At 40.8% G+C, this 17,739-nt stretch overlaps 1 protein-coding gene across 6 annotated transcripts in view; it reads right to left on the bottom strand.

Annotated features, from left to right (window-relative positions):
- The window catches only part of LOC144755825 (myosin light chain kinase, smooth muscle-like), a 730,231-nt gene that overhangs the window by 296,020 nt on the left and 416,472 nt on the right, over positions 1-17,739 (bottom strand). The gene's annotated exons all lie outside the window — the stretch shown is intronic.

Genomic DNA, 17,739 nt, shown 5'->3' with positions numbered 1-17,739 from the left:
AAGGCTTCAGGAGTTCCCATCTAAAGAATTTATTATCTGGTGGCATGTATGAGGACAAAAGAAAAAAAAAAGAGAAAAAAAAAAAAGAAAAAGAGGGAAGATTGGATATCCTATGATGAGAGGTAGACCATGCATGAAGTGACAGAATTGGGTCATAACATCTTAAAATAGACTGCCAGGCACATATGCAATAGCAGCAGTACCATTGCATATTCGATAAATAGAGGCAGAAATGTATTGCAATGACAGCATTGAGATTGGACAGCCGATAAAGGAGGTGGGTAATTCATTCAATGAAAGAATTAAGACTGGATATCTGACCACTAGCTGGTGGACTGCGGATGCAATGACAAAATCAGGATCGGACATCTATTAACAGGAGGCGAAGCAAGTATACAAAAATAGCTCTGGATTTGAATATCTGATAACTGGAAGCGGTTTGTGTTTGCAATGACAACAATCGGAATGTCTATCCTGGTTAGAACCAGACCCATGTGTCCTCCAAAGACTGGAAGAGATGGGGCGGCCGGCCACAGGTCAAGCTTACCTGACACTAGCACTGCTACTACCTCATCCAAGCACCTACCTGTGGGAAATCCCGGATTTCTTGTGGAAGCTTATCAGTTGTGAGACTTCACGTAGATACATATGCACATGTCTGGATGGAAGGCAGCAGGGAAACAGCGGACACTGGATCGGTTACTTCAGAACAGCCAGCGTGTGCTGGAGCTTCTCATTTTATGGCAAGCAAAGGACAGTGGCTTCCCTGAAACACTGGTACAGGAAGGAATGGGTCTGTGACTGGCGATCCACCCCAATCATCTTTTGTAGAGTCTGAAGGTGATGTGAAGTCAGAGACCGTATTGGTCTGTTCAGCTGTGACCATCCACAGCCATTCAGTCCAATGCATTTCAATGGAAAGCTTCACTATGACCAGCTAAGACTTTCTGTTTATTAGTAATGGTTGATGGTCTACAGGCAAAAAGTCTGAAAGGTGCTGCTCAGACCTGATGCCATTCTGAGACTGAATCTCTTCTCTGTGCCAGCAAGACAGTTTTCATTTTATGAAAAATGAGTCCACTGCTTCCTTGTTTGTGTATGACAAAGCGAAAGAACAAAATAATGCGTGAATACATTTATCAGACAGCGCTGGGGCGCATACACTAAAATACTTCGGCTAAAACCCCCTTCAGTACCTCATTTTAGGAGGAAACACCCGGACACGTCAACAAAAGGGCTTCTTTCTAGGTCTCAGCAGAATTTCCATTGCACCCAACTAATTGGAATAATTTTATTGATTCTTCTTTTTTCTTTGATGCAGAATTACCGATAATTACATGATTAATCCTACCTGCATAATTAAGAGTAATTTAGGGGACGCCAGCAGCCGATCACACTCCTTATTTGTGTTCTGCTGCATTTAGTGCTATTTCTTAGTGCAAAATGCACCCTGGCATCCATTGTGGACACAAGGATGCATTTTGCACTAAGAAAATAGTGCTAATTGCTGGTAGTTAGCTCAGGGAAAATCCTCCCCCCAAGAACACATTTAGGAAGTGCAAGCAGTTGCTCGCGCTCGCCATTCATGTTCTGTTGCACATAGCGCTATTTCTTAGCGCAAAATGCATCTACAGATCTATATTGGACACAAATGGGCATTTATGCACTAAGAAATAGCGTTAAAAAACAGAAAGACTCTCCTTGCATAACTCAAGTGATATCTAGCAGCATTCTTATATAATTCAGTGTGATAAAGCTACATGAAATATGCAAGTTACACCCACATCTACCTCTCTCCAAAGCCAGATCACATCTTTAGAAATACTGATTTCATTTACTTATTTATTGATACACTTATCTAGTGCTCTATGGCACCAGGAAGCGCGGCTTTGGTACTGACTGGAAGAGAGAAAGAGGAGGGAGACACAGAGAGAGAATAGCGGATTCTTTTATCAAAACACTAGGCGATCTAGGAAGAGAATTCAAGAGAGAGATGGGGAGATCAAAAGGAGAGAGGTCTGCAAAAGATAGATAGACAGATAGATAGATATATAGATTGATAGATAGATAGATAGACAGACAGATAGATAGATAGACAGACAGACAGACAGACAGACAGACAGACAGACAGACAGACAGACAGACAGATAGATAGATAGATAGATAGATAGATAGATAGATAGATAGATAGATAGATAGATAGATAGATAGATAGATAGATAGATAGATAGATAGATAGATAGATAGATAGATAGATAGATAGATAGATAGATAGATAGATAGATAGATAGATGTGAGAAAGCCAGGGGTTGGCCAGACACTGGATGCAATAGTAAATTATTTGACAGATATAGGGGAGGATGGACCCCAGAATTAAAATCGAACTCATTAATGGGGACAACAGACTGTAAATTAAATATGGCCATCCATATTGAGGTAGTCTATAAAAATGCCAGGGTGGGGTCTGAGAGGAACATAGTTCCTAGAGATATAAGGTTGAATAAAGTTTATCAATCGAGGCAATATAGATTACAGATCATGAACATCAGCACACTGCTGCTTGTTATTCACTGTTCACCTAGTGTTACTGAAGCTAAGTACTGCATTCAGTAACATACAGCATACAGCATACAACATACAACATACATATTAAAAACCTAGCAATATCCGACAATTGTCAATAGTTGCAGGGAGTTAGCATTAGGTTGGTAGAGCATATGAATGATTTATTAGTTCAACATATCGTATATGTAACTTCTCTATATATTTTGCAAAAATCAATAAAATACATAAAAAACAGACAGAGGTGCATTGTTCATGCCATGATAGAGTGACGATTAGATATCCAATAACCAGAGGTAGACCATGTGTGCAGTAACAGAATTGGGTAAAAAAAATCCTAAAATAGATTGCCAGGCACATATGCAATAGCAGTAGTACCATTGCATATCCGTAAAATGGAGGCAGCACTTTGATGTAATAACAGCATTGAGATTGGATAGCCAATATAGGAGGTGGGCCATGCAGCCAATGAAAGAATTAAGGCTGGACATCTGACCAATAGCTGGTGGACTGCAAATGCAATGACAAAATTAGGATTGGACATCTATTAACATCCAAGCACCTACCTACCTACCTACACTCAGCCACAACAATAGAGGCGCCATCTTAATAACATCAGAAATGTAATCCAAATGGAGCACAGAATGCAGGATATAATTGGAACTAGAGGGTGGTAAATTCATAAGCCACCTACAGATCCTGTTTTCCTCCAACTGTATGGCGGAGGAATTATGGTAACACCACACCCCTGCTCCATAGGTAGCTGTGTGCACACATAGCAAACGGTTAATCTTAGAATAAGGTAATATTGTACTCCTTCCCCCTCTCCAAACAAGATTCGATAAGGAACCAGCTGACCTACCTAATTTTACTCATGCAGTATTCACCTGCGATTGCCAGGAATTATCAGCAACAAATATAATGCCTAAATACCAAAAATTACGCACAGTCTAAACATTGGTCGTGCACCAGCAGAGAAGGCAAACTTTTCCGCCCGGGGCAGAGGCCATTATATGGGATTTCCCAAAGTTCGTTTTCAGCTAAAATGCAATGAGACGCACCCCACCAACTAAAGGAAAAGCATCCGATAATTCTCCAGACTGTCCATACCGTACCATGGCGCTCAAATGTTCATGCAAAAAATGCAGAAAAGTAACAAGGGAGACATTAACCCCAATTTGCTTCTGTTCACCCGATCAAAGGCTGATGACAAATTCATGAAGGCCAGGTACAGTGGGCAGCGCCTTGCAACAGTGAACTTACTAATAGATGTAAATTCAAACACTGCTCCACTGTACCTAGCCCAGCACAGGAGCCATACTGATTGGTCGACAGAATATTATGATCATTGGCCCCCTCCTTAAGCCGGTTAAATATAACCCTCCCCAGAATCGGCAAGGAGCTATAAATAAGTGATATAGGTCTATAACATGACGGAGAACCTCTATCTCCTTTTTTTAAAAATTGGCACTATTGTGGAAGCGGTCCATGACTCCAGAATCTGGTCACACACAGAGTTATTGAAAACATTTACCAACAAAGGAGCTCATAAATCAACATTACTTTTAACCTCATCGCTGCTTGAGAGTTTCCCCTGCTGTGCTGGACAGCAATGAAAACGGGTGTGGTCATGACGAGCTCAGCTCGTCATGAGCACCTGAGAGGTATGTGCCATGGAAGGGATTAAATAAATCTAGAGGGATGCCGTCAGGACCTGGGGCTTTGCCATTTAAAATGGATTTATTGGCAGCTTCAACTTCCTGGAGACTAACATGAAAAGTCGGAAAACCTACTAAGAGTTCCTATAACCTCTGCCAGCATGCATGGATCTTTGAATACTTTGTAATGGGGTTTAGTAAAAGACTGACTCTCTGGATACTCTGATAGGGGATTAGTAAAAGCCTGACTTCTTGCAGCCTCTATAATGTGGTTTTGTAAAATTCTGAATAGCTGCACACTCTGTAATGGGGTTTAGTAAAAACGTGACTTGTTACAGGCTCTGTAAAGGGGTTTAGTAAACAAAATTTGACTTGCTGCATGCTCTGTAATGTTTCAGTTCATTTTCTTTTTACACCTAATTCAGGAATTTTGGCTGCCAACACTACAGAATGCAAAATATGGTGCTGCTAAACAATAAGAGAACCCCCTACCAAGGTCCTCGTTCATACTTGCTTCTGGTTACAGAACAAAACGATTTAACCTCATGTACTGTATCCAAAATAGAAGCAAAAATGTCGTTGGGCAGGTACAAGGTTCCTGGTAAGGAACATGACCTCGATCTGATGTCAAATTTTGATTGGAAGGAAGCTTGAGTGCAACTGACCAACACTTTCACTTCCTGTACCACAAAATGAACCTGTCACCAGCCCTACGCTGGCTTACGGTGGGATCTCAATACTGTAGACCATTCAATGCGCCAACACAAATGAACTGAGCAGGGGATGGAGATTCAGGGAAGGGACCCTGCTGGAAAATGGCCCTTTCTGAATGCTCACTCCAAACGTTTTTCCTTTTTCCTCCACATTTTCTGGCCTTCTTTTTGTTGGGCATATGCTTCTGAGCACTTTACCACTGCTGACCAGTGCTAAAATGCATGCGCTTCCCCTTAAACATGCTAACATTGGGGTACTAAATTGACATATTAAGCTTGCCACTAAGCCCCTTGTAAAGTGGTGTACCATATACTCAGGGACTGTAAATTAAATTCCGCTAGTGGGCCTGCAACACTGATTGTGCCACTCAAAAAAGTAGCCTTTCAAACCTGTATCAGGGCTGCCATTGCAGGGCCTGTATGTGCAGTGTACTGCTACTTTGACCTGCCATTTAAAATTACTTGCCAAACCTTAAACTCCCCTTTTATTAAACATGTCACCGCTAAGATATGCCATAGGTAGCCCTAAGGGCAGGGTTCTGTGTAAGTAAAAGGTAGAACATGTACTGGTAAGTTTTGCATGTCACTTGATCCCAGAGTGACTCAGAGGGCTTGCTGGCTTGCCCCCTGTACTGAAGTCTCAGGGCCATCAAAGACTTTGTACAACCCTGCAACAGCACCTCTGACATATGTGAGTCCTGCCCTTCTAAGTGGTGGCAATCCAGTCCTGTCCCTTGAAAATTCGCTTTTGCTGTGCAGAACCATCAAAATCGATGAAGTGATGACTTTGCACCAATCGGAACTGACGCATTGCCCTTTGATGCCAACGCAGGAGCTGATCACTGACATCGATTCAATGGACTGTGCAGCTCGATGATGACAGACAGTGTGGCAAGAAGACAACGCAGTGCCTGCATAGTAAAGGAGTTCGTTGACAAAGCCTTCATCCTCTGTGCAGATCGGAATCGACACATAGTCTTCGACGTTGATGCTTCCTCCATCCAAGGTACTTTTTCAGCAGGATTTTTACAATAGAATTCAAGCCAAGGAGATTCCTGATATTTTGCACACTGTAATACTGGAAATCCTAACACATCTATGTAAAGGCTTTTTGAATCTGATAATCTATAGAAAGAAGAGATGTCTATTTTTAGGGGTTTGGTTCTTTTGCATTATATAATTTCCTTGTGATGGTGGGTAGGACCATGTTGATAATTTAGAAATTGTCTTTTCTTCATCCTTGATATGTTGGGTAAATGTGAAAATGTTTTAATTTATTGTACAATATGAGATGTGTTTATTTGACATGTTTTCAGTAGATTCCAATGGACTTTACACTGAAATTTTAACCTATATGTTTTTTAATAAAAAGACTGTGAACGTTATGAATTAGTTTGTGACCAGTGATTTAAACACAATATATTTTGTGAGTGAGTGATATAGCATCCTTTTGAACTAACTCTTCCAGGGATAGTCCTTTGACTTTTCATTGTCCTTAGTACCCTGTTCCCTGGAATGTGTGGGGTCTTCTCTCTTTTTGCCGACTTTTTCAGCAGGACCTTAATGAGTCTTGTAGCCAGCCAGCCCTCTATCGCTGCCGGCCTGAACTTTGGATTTTCCCCCATCCAGCGCAAACTTAAGTAACACCTTAGTGCTATTGGCTTCTAAGCACCATATTTTGATTTCATCTTTAAAAATTCGTAACTCTGGTTCTACTTATTGGATTTTTGCTGTTTTGGTCTTGTTTAGTCATATACATATCATCTATTTGTCTAACGCTGTGTGGTGTATTTTTTGTGTTTTTTTCAATGTGTTAGTGTGTGCATGTGTTTCACAAATACTTTATGCATTGCCTGTTTACATAAGCCCAACTGCTCTGTCCCAAGCTACCAGTGGGTGAGCACAAGTTATCTTTTTCAGTGTGTCTAGCTTACCCTGACTAGAGTGGTGGTTCCTCCTTGTACAGGGTGCATACTCTGACAACCAGAAACCCCATTTCTAGCAGACACTCTCCTGTAGCGGTAATACTGTTCAAAAGCTGTGGTGGGGTGGGAGCAGAATGTGATTTCATTAATGTTTTAGAAGAGATGAGTGTGGGTTTTAACAAATTTCCTTTTAAATCTTTACCTCTTAAACTATTTTCCAAGATATCCCTTTGCCAAACACTCTGTATGATGTGAACAGCTGTTGCGCTAACCGCCTATACAGGATCGCTGAAAGTATTTTTGATGCACTTGGTAAAGAAATGTTTTGTCATTTCTCCTCAAGGGAAACCTTTGCTGTTGGAGCAACTGGCATCCATGGTGGTGGATACCTAGGTAAACACCTAGCCTTGTTATGCCTTAGGACCTGCCATGGAAATTAATAGAGATTTAAAGGGGCCATCCGATGAATGATGTCACAATATACCTCAAAAGCTCAGCTAACATCATTAAGCAAAGTAACATTCTAGAACACCTAATGTTGGTGATTGTTATAAGTGCAGTAATTGTCTAAGAGCACTGTATTATTTTTCCTCTGCAATGGATTGCCCCTTTCTGTGCTCCGTGCTAATGCGGAGAAGTTCCAAGTCATATCTATTGGCTTCAAAAGAGTATGAGTCTGATTTATATCTTGGCCGAGGGGTTACTCCGTCACAACGGTGGTGGATATCCCATTCACCGAAATATAATTCCTAATATGTCCTGTGGGATTTATATTTCGGCAGATGGGATATCCGTCACCATTGTGACGGAGTAACCAGTCCACCAAAGTCTAAATCAGGCCCTAAGTTGCTTAACTTTTTAAGGTGTTATCTAAAGGACACAGTATTCCAACATCTCTATACGTATCCCTAGGCTTTAGACCATCAAAATGGACCTAGAAACATTTCATTCATACTGTCTGGACAGTAACTGGTGACACAGTAAGGCCATATTTGAAAACAAACAAAGGTTCCATGAAGACTATTGACCATACATTCGATGGGCACCTTAGACCAACAATTCTAAAGTGCACAAGCTTTTTTCAGCTTAGTTTGTAGTGTTTTCATACAAAAGACAATCAAACTCAATTATACATGTCTTAGAATGGACAACACTTTATTTATTTATTTATACAACTTGTTAAGCGCGCGATTACCCAGGGGTGTCTTGGCGCTAGACAGAAGATCGAAAAAAAGAACTAGGGCTGTAGGTGAATTAGCTGAGACTATTGGTTAAATAACAGGTTTTTAACTGTTTCCTGAAGAGAGTTAATGTGGGAGTGCTCTTAATTTGATTGGGAAGGGCATTCCATAGTTTGGCCGTGGCAATTGAGAAGGATCTGTCTCCCCATGTAGCTTTTCTTGTTTTAGCTATCTCCAGGAGATTTGCCTTTGCGGATCTGAGAGAGCGACATGGTCTATATGGACAGAGGGCGTGTTTTAGGAAAATTGGGCCTTTTTCATGGATGGATTTGAAGGCTATGCACAGACCCTTGAATTTAATTCTTTGCCTCACAGGTAACCAGTGAAGTTTTCGGATGATATTTGAAATGGGTTTAAACGTAGGTGTTCCGGTGGCAAGTCTGGCGGCTGCGTTCTGTACCAACTGGAGTTTGTTTAACACCTGTTCTTGTGCATTAAGCAAGAGAGCATTGCAATAATCAACTCGAGACATGAGTAATGTGGAAATCAAGGTATTGGTGGTATTTACAGGGAGATAAGATTGTAGTTTTGTAATCATTTTTAACGTGAAGAATGAAGCCGAGACTATGGAATTTGCTTGATGTGTGTAGGAGAGTTTGTTATCAAAGATCACTCCTAGGTTCCTGACCTTGGTGACAGGGACAGGAGAAGGTCCAAGTTCTTGAGGCCACCAGGTGGGGGACCAAATAGGGGTGAGCTTACCAAGTACCATGACTTCAGTTTTGTCTGAATTGAGCTTTAAACAATTTTTACTCATCCAGTTACTAATGGCAAGCATTCCCCGTTGGAAGTTATTAGCTACTTCCAGTCCGTTGTTATTAATGGCCAGGACAAGCTGCGTATCGTCAGCATAAGATGTAACTGCTAGGCGATGAGCTTTAATGATCCTCGCTAAGTCCGCCAAATAAATGTTAAAAAGTGTTGGACTCAGCGAGGATCCCTGGGGGACACCACAGGGGAGAGAGAAGGAGCAGGAAGAGTATCCGCCCATGGTCACCGATTGTTCCCGGTTAGCTAGAAATGAGGAAAGAAGAGAAATGGCGGTCCCAGATACTCCGGATTTTTTGACACAGTCGATCAGGATGGAATGATCCACCGTGTCAAAGGCTGCGGAAAGATCGAGCATTATAAGTACCGCTGCACCTCCTTTATCTAAGATCATTCTGATCTCGTCGGCCGCTTTTATTAATGCCGTCTCCGTGCCATGACCCTTTCTGAATCCAAACTGCGAATCATCAAGACAGTTATTATTGTTAATGAATTCAGAGATCTGACTGTTCATCATTTTTCTATGATTCTGGAAGGAAAGGGGAGACATGCTATTGGCCTGTAGTTCGTTACCTTAGAGGGATCTAGTGTGGATTTTTTAAGTAAAGGTTTTATTACTGTTCTTTTCCATAGAGAGGGATAAATACCTGAGGTGAGCATGGCGTTATAGATGTCAGAGAGTGTTTGGGATAAAATAACAGGAGCCAGTTTAAGTATTGAGGGAGGACAAGGGTCATTTGGAGAGCCAGAGTTAATGGTCATCATGAGTTTGTGAACCAGTTCTGGTGAGACTTGATCAAAAGAAAAAGTGGGTAAATTAGTGAGAATAAGATCAGAAGTAGAATGGGAAAGAGTGGTGTCATGGTTAAGATTATTGAATTTTGAATAAATGTCACAAACTTTGTCTTGAAAGTAAGTTGACAAGGCATCGCACATGGATTGAGAGGCCTCTATAGAAGTAGATTTATCCTGACCTGTGGGGTGTGATACAACCTGGTAAAGTTGTTTAACTGAGTCTTGTGCTGACTCTATTTGGTTGTTAAAGAATAAACTTTTCTGGCGTAATGATCATATGTTTGTATTTAGTGAATTTCTCTTTGTAACAGATCTTTTCAAGAGGGTCATAATTTTGACGCCATTTACGTTCTTGTCGTCTGCAACTTTGTTTTTCTAGCCTAAGGCACTCAGTGAACCATGGGGCAGAGTTAGATTTTCTATTGGTAGATCTTTTTTTAATAGGAACCGTGGTGTCAACTAGGCATTGAAGGCAATTAGTATAAATAATGGCTGCAGTTTCAGGATTAGAAGTGTTAATATCCTGCATCGCGTGTAATTTGTTCTTGAAGTCGTCAATATTGATACTTTTCCATGATTTGAAAGTATTAGTATTATAGCATTTGGAGGGGGGGGGCGTGGAAGGGAAAATGTTAAAACATACAGCTGAGTGATCAGTCCATGTGAGGGGCAGTATTTTCTCTATAGAGAGAGATGTGAGATTGGAAAAAATTCCATCTGATATATGTCCTGCTATATGCGTGGGAAAATGGACAAGTTGATTTAATCCTACTGCATCCATTTCAGTGCAAAGGGTGATGGTATCATGGTCATCACAGAGATCAAGGTGAAAATTAAAGTCACCTATAATGGTGAAGTTGTTTTCACCTGCTACAGGCTCAAGGAAATGACTTAGAGAGGATAGAAATGCTGAGCGAGAACCAGGTGGACGGTAAAGCAGGACAACTCGAAAGGAGCTAGAATATGGGTTGAAAAATGTGAAATTCATAGCCTCACATGTGTTAATAATTATTGGCTCTGTTCGAATAACAAAGGTGTTGCGATATATTATCGCTATTCCGCCACCTTTTCTTAAGGGTCTGTCATGTCTGATATTTGCGAAACCCTCCGGCGTAGCCATGGTAAAATCAGGGTCGGAGGCCTGGTCACCCCAGGTTTTGGTTAAAAATAAAATATCTAGATCCCACTTATCAATGAGATTGGCTATTTCATACCTGTGTTTGGGGAGAGATCGTACATTTAGAAGTGCCACTTTAATGGTTTTGATAGACTTCATATGTATAGATTTAATGGAACCCTGTGAATAGAAATTATCCAAAATTTGGAAAGAGCAATGGGGGCAAGTGTAGGGAAAGTCATTTAAAAGACACAAATCTGTGGGAATACAGGATTTGATGGTGGTATGAAGCGTTTTGAGATAGGAAGCTTCGTACTGTATTCGGGGGGATAAGAGACATGTAGTAAGGGGACCAGGGGGGGGGTGGCCCTAGGCCCGGGACGGGCGCAGACGGGCTTGCCTTTGGCTCGCCTTCTGCGCCCGCCCGCTGCGCGTCCGGGATGGGGGAGTCATTTTATGCTGGTGAGGGTAGGAGGGTCGAGCAAGTAGTCTGCTCACCCTCTGACTCACCCAAGATGGCATCCAAAGTGAAGTGGTCTGATGCCGAGCTTAATCGGCTGCTGTTGGCCAAAATGAAGAAGCAGGCGTGCGTGCAGATATTAGAGTGGGTAAGTAAGTGCCCAAAGTTAAATTAAAAATGCAAATTGGTGAATTTTAAAATCGCTAGTTCGCTAGTTACAACGTTCCCGGCTTTCGCCTCAGGAACCTAAATTCTATCTGTCAATACCGCGAGCGCCTGGGAAATGCGGCTTTTATGCTGGTGAGGGTGGGAGGGTCGAGTAAGTAGTCTGCTCACCCTCTGACTCACCCAAGATGGCGTCCAAAGTGAAGTGGTCTGATGCCGAGCTTAATCGGCTGCTGTTGGCCAAAATGAAGAAGCAGGCGTGCGTGCAGATATTAGAGTGGGTAAGTAAGTGCCCAAAGTTAAATTAAAAATGCAAATTTGTGAATTTTAAAATCGCTAGTTCGATGCACAATATCAAAAAACATGACAAGAAACATTTGGGCACAAAAATAATACAACAACAATACATGTATGAACATAAGACACTTAACCAGTCCTGAATTTGGAGTAGGACACTAGGCGAACACCCTTCTCGTAACCAGGTTAAAGCCTGTTGTCCTGCCTATGAGTGAGACTTGGGGTTACATACACTGCCTTGGTGTTGCCTAAAATGGGGAAATCCAATTCAACTAATTCCCTCATGGCACACCCCATCAAAAAAAAAACGTACTCAGAAGTCAACGCGTTTCGAACCCCTAATGCAGCGTTCAATGGATCCGCTGATGCTGGAGGACTGTGTTCCTATTCCTCAAATGGCATGGACTTGCGGGCTCTAATTCGAGCTAGCCTTCTGTCTGTTTTTTGTAAATATGGCCCCTCAATAGCTCAGGTTATTTGTTTGACCTGTGCACCCCTGTATTCTGTGGGTGGGGCCTCGCCGGACTCGATGAAAAACGCTAAGTTTGTCGCCCCTGTAATTAATTGCGGGGCGGGAGGGCACGTGTGAATCCATCGCACTGAAACTCGTTCCTACTAGTGGTCCATTACAGGGAGTTAAGGACCCAAGCCTTGCTTGTTTATACTGACAGTAATGCCATAGGCATGCTTGTGCACGTAACATAATTTCCTCCTTGATGATCAATGGCACAAAGGCAAATGAGAGATATGATCCTACAAAAAGGCATCCCCAACTATATGTGCAGAATAGGAGCATTGGGAGGATGGTGAATAATCAGTAGAATCTCAGACTATCCATAAGATACAGTGATGTGAATAGTAAGTAGCATGTTTACCACTTCTTTCCACAAAATCCTCATATATTATTATTATTATTATTATTTAGGAATTTTATATAGCGCAAGCTGGACCCGAGGGTATCAGAGCGCTTTACAACATGTATCAAAGATGCAATCAAACAAAGAAGTGACCGTAGTAGAACATAATGATTCGAAACGTGTAGAGTTCAAACATAAAGAGAAGCTAATATAACGTAAAGATACGCAGCGGGAACAGTTTACACACAACGAGTAGCCGATAGGCTCCTCTTTCCGGGAGGAGGGAACGAGGTAGGGGTCCGGGAGGCGTAGGAGGTCGAGGTCATAGGACAAAGAGTCAGAGTCATGCGGTGTGCCGGCTAAAGCACTTTGGCAGATCCTATTGGTTTGCTAGGGAGTGCTCGAGGAAAAGTTCTTTGAGCAGTCTTTTGAATTTTACAAAAGAGGAGATAGTTCTAATGTGGGGGGGAATAAAGTTCCAGATTTTGGGTGCGTTACCAGCAAAGGACCTGGCCGCGGTTTTTATATATTTAAAGAACTCATAGCAGTATCCCTGGAGGGATCACTGCAATTATATCGACTACCAAAATATCGAGTACCTAAAATATCGAGGAAAAAATATCGAGGGACATAATATCGAGTTCCTATCTTTACAAAGGTAAGTACAAAAATATCGAGTTTAAAATATCAAGTATTAAAAATATAGACTGTCAAAATATCGTTTTTTTTATATGTCTTTAAAATAATTTGAAAAGTATTATAATAATAAATATATTTAATATAAACATTATTAAAATTATTAAAGAAATGTAACATTATTAAATATTTAATGTAAATGTAAAAAAAATATAAAATATATAATACATATATATATAATTACATATTTATATGCCTTTAAATTAAATTACAACTAATATATTAATAAATATATTTAATATAAACATTATTAAAATTATTAAATACATGTAACATTATTAAATAATTAATGTAACTTAAAAAAATATATATATAAAAATTAATACATATATATATATAAATACATATTAATTAATATAACATATATAATAAATTTACTGTAGCATAACAAAAGGTTTAAATTTAATGTAACCACTCCAGTGGGTGCTAAATTAGGGAGATCGTTGGATAGCGTAGGGGTAAAAATTACTATTCCCACTCCAGTGGGTGCAAGAGTAGGGAAAGCGTTGGATAGCGTAGGGGTAAAAATTACTATTCCTACTCCAGTGGGTGCAACAGTAGGGAAAGCGTTGGACAGCGTAGGGGTAAAAATTACTATTCCCACTCCAGTGGGTGCAAGAGTAGGGAAAGCGTTGGATAGCGTAGGGGTAAAAATTACTATTCCCACTCCTGTGGGTGCAACAGTAGGGAAAGCGTTGGATAGCGTAGGGGTAAAAATTACTATTCCCACTCCAGTGGGTGCAACAGTAGGGAAAGCGCTGGATAGCGTAGGGGTAAAAATTACTATTCCCACTCCAGTGGGTGCAACAGTAGGGAAAGCGCTGGATAGCGTAGGGGTTAAAATTACTATTCCCACTCCAAAGAGTGCAACAGTAGGGAAAGCACTGGATAGCGTAGGGGTAAAAATTACTATTCCCACTCCAGTGGGTGCAACAGTAGGGAAAGCGCTGATAGCGTAGGGGTAAAAATTACTATTCCCACTCCAGTGGGTGCAACAGTAGGGAAAGCGCTGGATAGCGTAGGGGTTAAAATTACTATTCCCACTCCAAAGAGTGCAACAGTAGGGAAAGCACTGGATAGCGTAGGGGTAAAAATTACTATTCCCACTCCAGTGGGTGCAACAGTAGGGAAAGCGCTGGATAGCGTAGGGGTAAAAATTACTATTCCCACTCCAGTGGGTGCAACAGTAGGGAAAGCGCTGGATAGCATAGGGGTAAAAATTACTATTCCCACTCCAGTGGGTGCAACAGTAGGGAAAGCGCTGGATAGCGTAGGGGTAAAAATTACTATTCCCACTCCAGTGGGTGCAACAGTAGGGAAAGCGCTGGATAGCGTAGGGGTTAAAATTACTATTCCCACTCCAAAGAGTGCAACAGTAGGGAAAGCACTGGATAGCGTAGGGGTAAAAATTACTATTCCCACTCCAGTGGGTGCAACAGTAGGGAAAGCGTTGGATAGCGTAGGGGTAAAAATTACTATTCCCACTCCAGTGGGTGCAACAGTAGGGAAAGCGTTGGATAGCGTAGGGGTAAAAATTACTATTCCTACTCCAGTGGGTGCAACAGTAGGGAAAGCGTTGGACAGCGTAGGGGTAACAATTACTATTCCCACTCCAGTGGGTGCAACAGTAGGGAAAGCACTGGATAGCGTAGGGGTAAAAATTACTATTCCCACTCCAGTGGGTGCAACAGTAGGGAAAGCGCTGGATAGCGTAGGGGTTAAAATTACTATTCCCACTCCAAAGAGTGCAACAGTAGGGAAAGCACTGGATAGCGTAGGGGTAAAAATTACTATTCCCACTCCAGTGGGTGCAACAGTAGGGAAAGCGCTGGATAGCGTAGGGGTAAAAATTACTATTCCCACTCCAGTGGGTGCAACAGTAGGGAAAGCGCTGGATAGCGTAGGGGTAAAAATTACTATTCCCACTCCAGTGGGTGCAACAGTAGGGAAAGCGCTGGATAGCGTAGGGGTTAAAATTACTATTCCCACTCCAGTGGGTGCAACAGTAGGGAAAGCGCTGGATAGCGTAGGGGTTAAAATTACTAGTCCCACTCCAAAGAGTGCAACAGTAGGGAAAGCACTGGATAGCGTAGGGGTAAAAATTACTATTCCCACTCCAGTGGGTGCAAGAGTAGGGAAAGCGTTGGATAGCGTAGGGGTAAAAATTACTATTCCCACTCCAGTGGGTGCAACAGTAGGGAAAGCGTTGGATAGCGTAGGGGTAAAAATTACTATTCCCACTCCAGTGGGTGCAACAGTAGGGAAAGCGCTGGATAGCGTAGGGGTAAAAATTACTATTCCCACTCCAGTGGGTGCAACAGTAGGGAAAGCGCTGGATAGCGTAGGGGTTAAAATGACTATTCCCACTCCAAAGAGTGCAACAGTAGGAAAAGCACTGGATAGCGTAGGGGTAAAAATTACTATTCCCACTCCAGTGGGTGCAACAGTAGGGAAAGCGTTGGATAGCGTAGGGGTAAAAATTACTATTCCCACTCCAGTGGGTGCAACAGTAGGGAAAGCGTTGGATAGCGTAGGGGTAAAAATTACTATTCCTACTCCAGTGGGTGCAACAGTAGGGAAAGCGTTGGACAGCGTAGGGGTAAAAATTACTATTCCCACTCCAGTGGGTGCAACAGTAGGGAAAGCGCTGGATAGCGTAGGGGTAAAAATTACTATTCCCACTCCAGTGGGTGCAACAGTAGGGAAAGCGCTGGATAGCGTAGGGGTTAAAATTACTATTCCCACTCCAAAGAGTGCAACAGTAGGGAAAGCACTGGATAGCGTAGGGGTAAAAATTACTATTCCCACTCCAGTGGGTGCAACAGTAGGGAAAGCGCTGGATAGCGTAGGGGTAAAAATTACCATTCCCACTCCAGTGGGTGCAACAGTAGGGAAAGCGCTGGATAGCGTAGGGGTTAAAATTACTATTCCCACTCCAAAGAGTGCAACAGTAGGGAAAGCACTGGATAGCGTAGGGGTAAAAATTACTATTCCCACTCCAGTGGGTGCAACAGTAGGGAAAGCGCTGGATAGCGTAGGGGTAAAAATTACTATTCCCACTCCAAAGAGTGCAACAGTAGGGAAAGCACTGGATAGCGTAGGGGTAAAAATTACTATTCCCACTCCAGTGGGTGCAACAGTAGGGAAAGCGCTGGATAGCGTAGGGGTAAAAATTACTATTCCCACTCCAGTGGGTGCAACAGTAGGGAAAGCACTGGATAGCGTAGGGGTTAAAATTACTATTCCCACTCCAGTGGGTGCAACAGTAGGGAAAGTAAATACTTCATATATATATATAATTAATAGAAATATAAATAGCAATTAAAATTAATTACCAATACCAATTAATTTGTATTACCAATTATATTTTATTTAATTAACTATTAATAATTAATTAACAGTTATAATTAATTTACATATTTAATTAATTATAATTAAATTACTTCCCACCCTATTCCCCTAAAAACCCACAACCCACTACAGAAAATTATTTACTAAAAATTAATTTTTTTATCAATTATTCAATTATAATTAATTACCAATTATATTTTATTTAATTAGCAATTATTAATTATTTAACAATTATAATTAATTTACATAATTAATTAATTATAATTAAATTACCTCCCTCCCTATTCCCCTATAAACCCACAACCCGCTATATAAAACAATGTACTAAAAAACGTTTTTGATCAATTAATCAATTAAAATTAATGACCAATTATTTTACAATTATTTACAAATTAATACTTAATTAACAATAATTATTATTGTACATATTTAATTAATTATAATTAAATTACTTCCCACCCTATTCCCCTTTAAACCCACAACCCGCTGTAGAAAATAATGCACTAAAAATTATTTATTTATCAATTATTCTATTATAATTAATTACCAATTAGATTTTAATTAATTAACATTTATTAATTAATTAATTAACAATTACAATTACATTACATAATTAATTAATTATAATTAAATTACTTCCCACCCTATTCCCCTATAAACCCACAACCCGCTACAGATTTATATTACACGTAATTATTAAAAAATATTAAAAACTTACCTTATTTTCTATCTAGTCGATATTATGTCTAGTCTATATTTTTGATTCGATATTTTGGCTATTATTATCGATATTAGTCGATATTTTTGTAGTCTATATTATGTCTGGTCGATATTTTGGCTACTCTATATTTTTTACTCGATATTTTGTCCAAACGATATTTTGGAATCGATATTATGTCTGTTTACCTCCCTGGAGGTGGGTCTAAGGACATGCGCATCCTTTTCTAGTGAGAAGAAAAAGATTAAGTACAGCTTGGCCAGACCTCACATGGTTCCAAACCTCCATATCGATCGATTAGTGTCTTCATAAATGTTTGAGAGAATGCACATGTTAGATGGTAGGTGTCCCTCCTACGAGGACAGTGGACGATATTTTCTCTCCTGTCAAATGGCTTTGTGTTCCTTCAGGCGTCT

Source organism: Lissotriton helveticus, chromosome 5_1, assembly GCF_964261635.1.
Source record: "Lissotriton helveticus chromosome 5_1, aLisHel1.1, whole genome shotgun sequence".
In the NCBI taxonomy this organism is placed as follows: domain Eukaryota; kingdom Metazoa; phylum Chordata; class Amphibia; order Caudata; family Salamandridae; genus Lissotriton; species Lissotriton helveticus.
Note: the sequence above shows the minus strand (reverse complement) of the source record. Positions and strands in the feature narration are given on the sequence as shown.